This window comes from Furipterus horrens, unplaced genomic scaffold, assembly GCF_987537825.1.
Source record: "Furipterus horrens unplaced genomic scaffold, mFurHor1.1.pri manual_scaffold_1, whole genome shotgun sequence".
NCBI classification, from domain to species: domain Eukaryota; kingdom Metazoa; phylum Chordata; class Mammalia; order Chiroptera; family Furipteridae; genus Furipterus; species Furipterus horrens.
In genome coordinates, this window is record NW_028327171.1 from 61,721,878 (window position 1) to 61,728,643 (window position 6,766).

General features: G+C 41.6%; 1 pseudogene; it reads left to right on the forward strand.

Moving 5' to 3' along the window:
• Positions 1-2,095: 2,095 nt before the first annotated feature.
• LOC150021211 (small ribosomal subunit protein uS5 pseudogene) lies at positions 2,096-2,954 on the forward strand (annotated as a pseudogene).
• Positions 2,955-6,766: the final 3,812 nt, after the last annotated feature.

Here is a 6,766-nt window from a genome sequence, read left to right on the forward strand (position 1 = left end):
AAGGAGTGACAGGCAGTAGTAGAGCTGAAGAGGAAAGTTTGGGGCCAGACTCAATAGGACAAGAAAATCATATGTGCTAAGGGGCTAGGACTTCATCCTGTGTAATCAATCAAGGAGCTGGGGTATTTTAAAAATAAGGGGTGGCACAATTAATTCAGAACTTTACGAAGATCTTTTCAAGCCTTGTTTAACCAGTGGTGAATATAAGAAAAGATCCAACAGGAGAGGAATTGTAGATTATGAAATTTTTTTTCTATATTAAAAAACAGTTCTGTTTGGAAGCTGATCTGTAGATTTTATGTAATATAAAAAGATTCATTGTACAAAAAAAGTACATTTCAAATAATGTTATATCCTGATTCCATATGCATCTTGCAAGTTACTCTCATTGACTTAATACATTTGGCACCCTCTAGATGTATAAAAGATGCTATATAAATAGTAACATAGCTCATGCTGCCAGGGGCTCATCTTGACTCAGGCAAAGATGACAATGTATTCTGTTAAGAATATAAGATAATGCATGCACAGTTTCCTCATTACATATGCGAGAGAATGTTTGAGCTGGGGGCATAATCTCCAGAGAACAGGAATAATTTTAAGAGTCAAAGCTAGGGTTGGCTTGTTATTACGGCAGTAAACTCAACCTGTTCCACCGGTTCTGATCTGCATGGCTGATTAAATGACCAGCATGACCAGCCAGGTGTTCTCTGCTATGCATGCCCAGTTCCAACACAGAGAGCTAAATGAAGTGGAAAATACCAGGGTAATAATAAAATAGTCAAGGATGTGGGCAAAGATTTAGCATAAAGTGTTTATCACAGTGTTGATTATGGTAGTAAGATGCCTAACAGTTGGTAAAAGGTTTTAAAAATATTATAGTACAGCTGTAATACTCACTACCACTTAGTTATTGAAAATGACGATGTGGAAGAGTATGTAATGACAACCCAAGTGGATTGTACTATATCATTATGTTAAAAAAAAAAAAAAACCTTCAAAATGATGTACACAATAAAATTTTATAGCTCTTTTCTCTAGGTGGTAATTTTCATTTTACTCTTTTGTTTATGTGTACTATATAATTTTTCTATAGTGAATGTCTATTAATTTTGTATCCATGGTTATTTAAAAACACACACACACACACAAGAAAATCACCTTTCTCTTCCTCTTCCTCTTCCTGGAAGTGGCCTACAGAAGTGGCAGCCATCTCCTGTTTGGCACCATAGCTTCCCTCAGACCCCTCCTGAAGTTCAAGATTGTCCAAAATGGACCAGAAAGTTCACCCAGCATCAGTAAGATCCATTTGTCAACATTAAGTATAACTGGAAGAAGCCAGAGGCACTGACAGTAGGGTACAGAAAATATTCAAGGGCCAGATGTGATACCTAACGTTGGTTATGGGGACAACCAGGAAACAAAGCACAGGCTGCCCAGTGGCTTCCAGAAATTCCTGGTCCACAGCATCAAGAAGCTTGAAGTGCTGATGTACAACAGATCTCACTCTACTGAAACTGCTCACAACGTTTCCTCAAAGAACTCAAAGCCATTTTGAAAAGAGCAGCCCAGCTGGCCATCTGAGTCACTATCCCCAACACCAGGCTGCACAGGGAAGACAAATGAATAGACAGCTCATGTGTACATTTCATTTGTATTAACTAAAACCATGACAACTCTTCCATCTGGCACTGTCCTCTCTTAAAGAAAAACAAAAGCAAGACACTTTTGATAAAACAGAATAAAAATAATATTTGTAGGTCCTAAATACATGTTGCCCCATAGCTCTCATGACAATCCTAAGAGATGGTTGTGGTAGAAGCCAATGGTATTCTATCAAATATGTATGTTTCACAGCATTTCCAAGCCTCCCTTGGAGTCACATTGATCATTTCTGGCAGACAGAATCTGGGCAGAAGTTATGTGCCTTCTGCTAGCCCCCCACATCCCTTTTTGCTATCTCTTCACCTATGGCACCACCAGCAAAAGACTCCAAGTTGTGTTCAACAAAAGGAACACAGATGCTGCTCAGGAGAGCCATCTATTTCCATCCTCCATGGAACAATAAGCTTTTACTTCTCCCAGAAAACACCAAATGGTCGATGATGCAGGTGCTGTGGGAGAATGCGGAGGCCCTAGGGTCCCTGGAATGCGAGGCCATGGTGGCTTTTGTGGAGGACTGAAAGCAGCATTGGGGTCAAGGTCAGGGCTGGAGCCTGGGCAAGGCCTTGGTTGCAGAGCTCAAAGCCAAGCACAAGGAGTGGATCCCTATCACCAAGCTGGGCTGCCTGGTCAGGGACATGAAGATCTAGTCCTTAGAGGAGATCTGTCTCTTCTCCCTGCCCATCAAGGAATCTGAGATCATTAACTTTTTCTTAGGGGCATTTCTCAAGGGTGAGGTTTTGAAGGTTATGCTGGGACAAAAGCAGACCCATGTTGGGCAGAGAACCTGGTTCTAGGCATTTGTCACCATTGGGGACTACAATGGACACATTGATCTGGGTGTTAAGTGCTCAAAGGAAGTAGCCATTGCCATCTATGTGGTCATAATCCTGGCCAAGCTCTCTATTGTCCCTGTGCATGAAGCTACTGGGGGAACAAGATCAGCAAGCCCCACACCATCCCTTGCAAGGTGACTGGCCACTGTTGCTCTATGCTGGTGCGCCTCATCCCCATCCCCAGGGTCACTGGCATCATCTCAGCCCCTGTGCCCAAGAAGCTGCTGCTGATGGCTAGTATCAATGATTGCTACACCTTGGCCAGGGTCTGCATTGCCACCCTGGACAACTTCACCAAAGCCACCTTTGATGCCATCTCCAAAACCTACAGCTAACCTCTGGCAAGAGATTGTGTTCACCAAGTCTTCCTATTAGGAATTCATTGAACATCTTGTAAAGACACACACCAGGGTTTCTGTGCAGACAACCCAGGCTCCAGCTGTGGCCACTACATAATTTTTTACCAGAAAAATAAAGTGAATTAAGCATGTTTATAAAAAATGAAATAAACTTTTACTATATTAAGCCATCAAAATTTTGAGCTGTTTGCAACAATAGCATAGCCAGTCCTGCCTCAACTAATACAGGTTCATACTATTACTATCCCATTTTACAGATGAAGCAGGTAAGGCTCAGAGACCAGAGCTATACAGGAAGAACTGAGATTCAAACCAATGCTTTTTACACTCTAAAGTCATAGACTGGACAACTCCTTATAGAGAGTTTTACCTTTCCCCTTGGCTACCTGGGTAGGAAGGCAAAAATGCTTCCAAAACACGCTGATTTTTAGAGTGGTTATCAGGCATATCTTTAAACTGATGGGGGTATATATTAAAGCTTGAGGTACAAAAAAATCACTTCAGATGCTAGTTTTTAAAATGCCAGTTCCAATACCACATTCCCATAGATTCTGATTCAGTAGCTCAAAGAAAGTGACATACAATCTGCATCTTTAACAAGCACTAAAAGAATAAACCTAGACCAGAGGTCAGGCTTATGAGTAGTTGATCTCAGTGGTAGATAAGTGCCATCCTTTTGGCTCCCCAGCCTATAACCTCCTATAATGTCTGGAGAAATTCCTCTTTATTTTGGGTCGATATGTCAGAGAAAGCCCACTACCCACCACCACAGAAGCTTAAATGACAGTTTCACGCTTTCCCAGATCTCAGGTGCATGACCTGGACTCAACCTCTTACACACACCTGCTCCAGACTTGAAACAAAAGTTAGTGAAGAAAAGGAGAACTGAGATGAACCATGTGGTAAAGATTATAAAAAGACCTGTGGTGAGGTTTTAGGACCATTCTAAATATATAGCCTCAAGTCCAATTTTCCCACTTCCTAGCAATTTGTGTGAGCTACCCAAAAACCCTTTTAATAAATGTCATTTCATCCTAAACCCACCGGAGTGGATGGCTTGCTGTTTCTTATTATTAAGAACTCTGGCTCCTATATCATTGTGATCTACAAGTGGTACAATCTCAACCATCTCAAAGTAGTTTCAAAATATCTGTAGTTTTTACTATTTAAACATAGTAAAAGCTATAGCTAGACTATAGCAATAATTTGTAAAGCTAACTTTCCCTCTCCACCCACTTGTTTCACATCTTGAACGCCTGCTAACCCTACCATCACCACCACCACCAGCACCAACAAATGTCTTCCCCAGGACTCCAATGAAATCCCCTTCTTCCTCTACTTTCCCATTTGCCTCTCAATTCTGCCCCAGAAAAGCCTCTGGAGAACCTCTCTGGCAAAAGCAGATCTCTCTCAGAGGGCACTAAATGATTAATGCTGAACAGGAAAAGGCAGAGTCCACTTTAATGAGCTTGGGAGAGAAAATCTGGGAATTCTTATAGGTTTACACTTTTTGGTTGCCACTTACCCTAAAAGTGATCAAAGTTACCTTACCCATTCTTCTATGCTTTACAGTATGTTAGAGTGGGATTTTGCACAGGAAAACCCAGTTTCCAGATAAATTTTGTTGCATTGCTTATGAGAGTCTGATAAGTAGAGAATTAGAATACACCCGAACCAAAAGCGCTCTAGAGAAATATAAGGTGTACAGACCTCAAAACATACACACCACCTTGTGTAAAAGTGTACCTTTTTGTTGTTGTTCTTTAATTGTATTCATGTTTTAGCTTTCATCATGTCTGGTGGCAGAAACTTCATCTCAATTAATTCAGGGTCTCCCTTGTCTCTGGGGTTGAGTTTATTCCAGAAGACCTTGAGAAGGGACACCTGGTTCTTGGTAACCATGCACTAGGCTGCATCTGCTTAGAGCACAGCGTTCCCTCTCCTCCTTGCTCCACACATGTGCTGTTATCTCAGTCCCATTTCTGAGCTCTGGGCCTCTCCAAGTGTGCTCTTTTTTGCTTCTTTCAGCCCAGTCTTGGGTCCAATTTTGGTGCATCTCTCTTTTCTGTTTGGAAGCATGTGGAAATTCTGAGGCTGCTGCAGGCCCATCAGCCCAGACACCACATGTAATTGTTTTCAGTCATTGCTCCTGCCTCCTGTTCTGTGCAGGAATCATTGGGGAAGCTTCTAGTTCCTCAGATTCCAACTGGAAAGTAAGAACAGACACCTTCTGCCCTTGGACCCCTCAAACCTATCTGCAGTTTCTACCATTTTCCCCACCTCCACTAACCAGGATGCAGCCCAATGAGGCAAGGCACAGGACACCTCTTCAGAGAGCCAGCTTGTCATAACCCCCTCCAGTTCTCTGTTCCTCTCAATCTAGGGAATTGTGTAAAGCTGGTTTTGAGGGTGGGAAAAACTGGCTCTGAGTCATTCTGTATACTTTGGAATCATTTGTCCTATGCCCTGTGCTCTCTCTGGCCCCTCTGTGGGTGAGGCTTTTAGAACTACAAAGGCTTCTTTTCCTCTCACTGTGTTACTCCTGCCGGAGGCAAAGTACACTGAGTTTGAGTGGGAGGAAGGACCATGGGAAAATCCTGGGGCCCAGTAGGGGCCCGGTGCTGTGTATCTTAAAATATTATTGCACCACACAAATCTGAAAAGTAGTGTTTGCTGAGTGCTGATGGCTTTTTTTTTCCTGGCTTTTTATGAGTTTCTAAGAACACCGCGCTCCTACTCAGCCTCCCCCATTAGATAGTGACATTGTGTTCAGATGGTCAGTATAACTGATACCTTTGATCATGTCCATTTATTTAAAGAACAGAGATTATTTTATCTTTATGTACCATACAAGTGCAACTCTTGGGTCCATTGAGATTAATTGCTCTAAAATGAAGTACACCATTTTTCTCTTCTTGAGTTTTACATAAATGGAATCATACCATGTACACTTTTTGTGTGTCCGTGTTCTTTTGCTCAGCTAATATTTGTGAGAGTCACTCATGTTGTTCTATGTATTTTTTAAAATTACTGTATAGAATTGTATTATATGAATAGGCCAGGATTTAATTACTTACTCTTTTGTTGATGGATATTTGGATTGTTCCCAGTTTTGTATTATTATGAGTAAAAAAGCTGCTATGAACATTCTTGTACATGTCTTCTAGCAGAAACAGGCTTCATTCCTCTTGGTTATATTCCTAGAGTGGGATTGCTGAGTCATACGATAGTTATATGTTTAGCTTTACTATAAAGTGCTAAATAGCTTTCTGGTAGCTGTAGGAATTTATACTCTCACCAGCAATGTATGAGAATTCCAGTTGCTTGACATCCTAACAATAATAATTTGTATAATCAGACTTCAAATTTAGCCATTCTTGTGGATGTGTAATCAATTCTAATGGGTTATTTCATTGTGGTCTAATTTGCATTTGCCCAAGGAATAGTAATGTTGAACACCTTTTCATACGATTGTTAGCTATTTGGATATCCTCCTTTGTGACATGTCTGCTCAAGGCTTTTTCCCATTTTTATTTAGGCGTTTGTCTTTTTCTTATTGATTAGGAATCCTTTATATATTTGCATGCACATCTTTTGTCAGATGTGTGCATTGCAGCTATTTTCTCCCAGGCTATGGCTTGCCTTTAATGAGAAGTTCTTAATTTTAATTCATCGTCATCATCATCATCGGCAGCCGTCCGTCTCGAGAGACGACGGCGTAGCTTCTTGAGAGTCTATCTGCACCGCCGAGAATGGCTGTGCAGTCCGACTCGGGAGTGACAATCCCTGCCGCACTTGTTACAGGTGAAGGCAGATGGCTGTTGTTGCTGCTGTTGACGCTGCTTCTGCCTCGATCTTTTCTGGACCGCCTCCTCGTTGCGTGCAGCCTCTGCATGTGACGTACCTTGC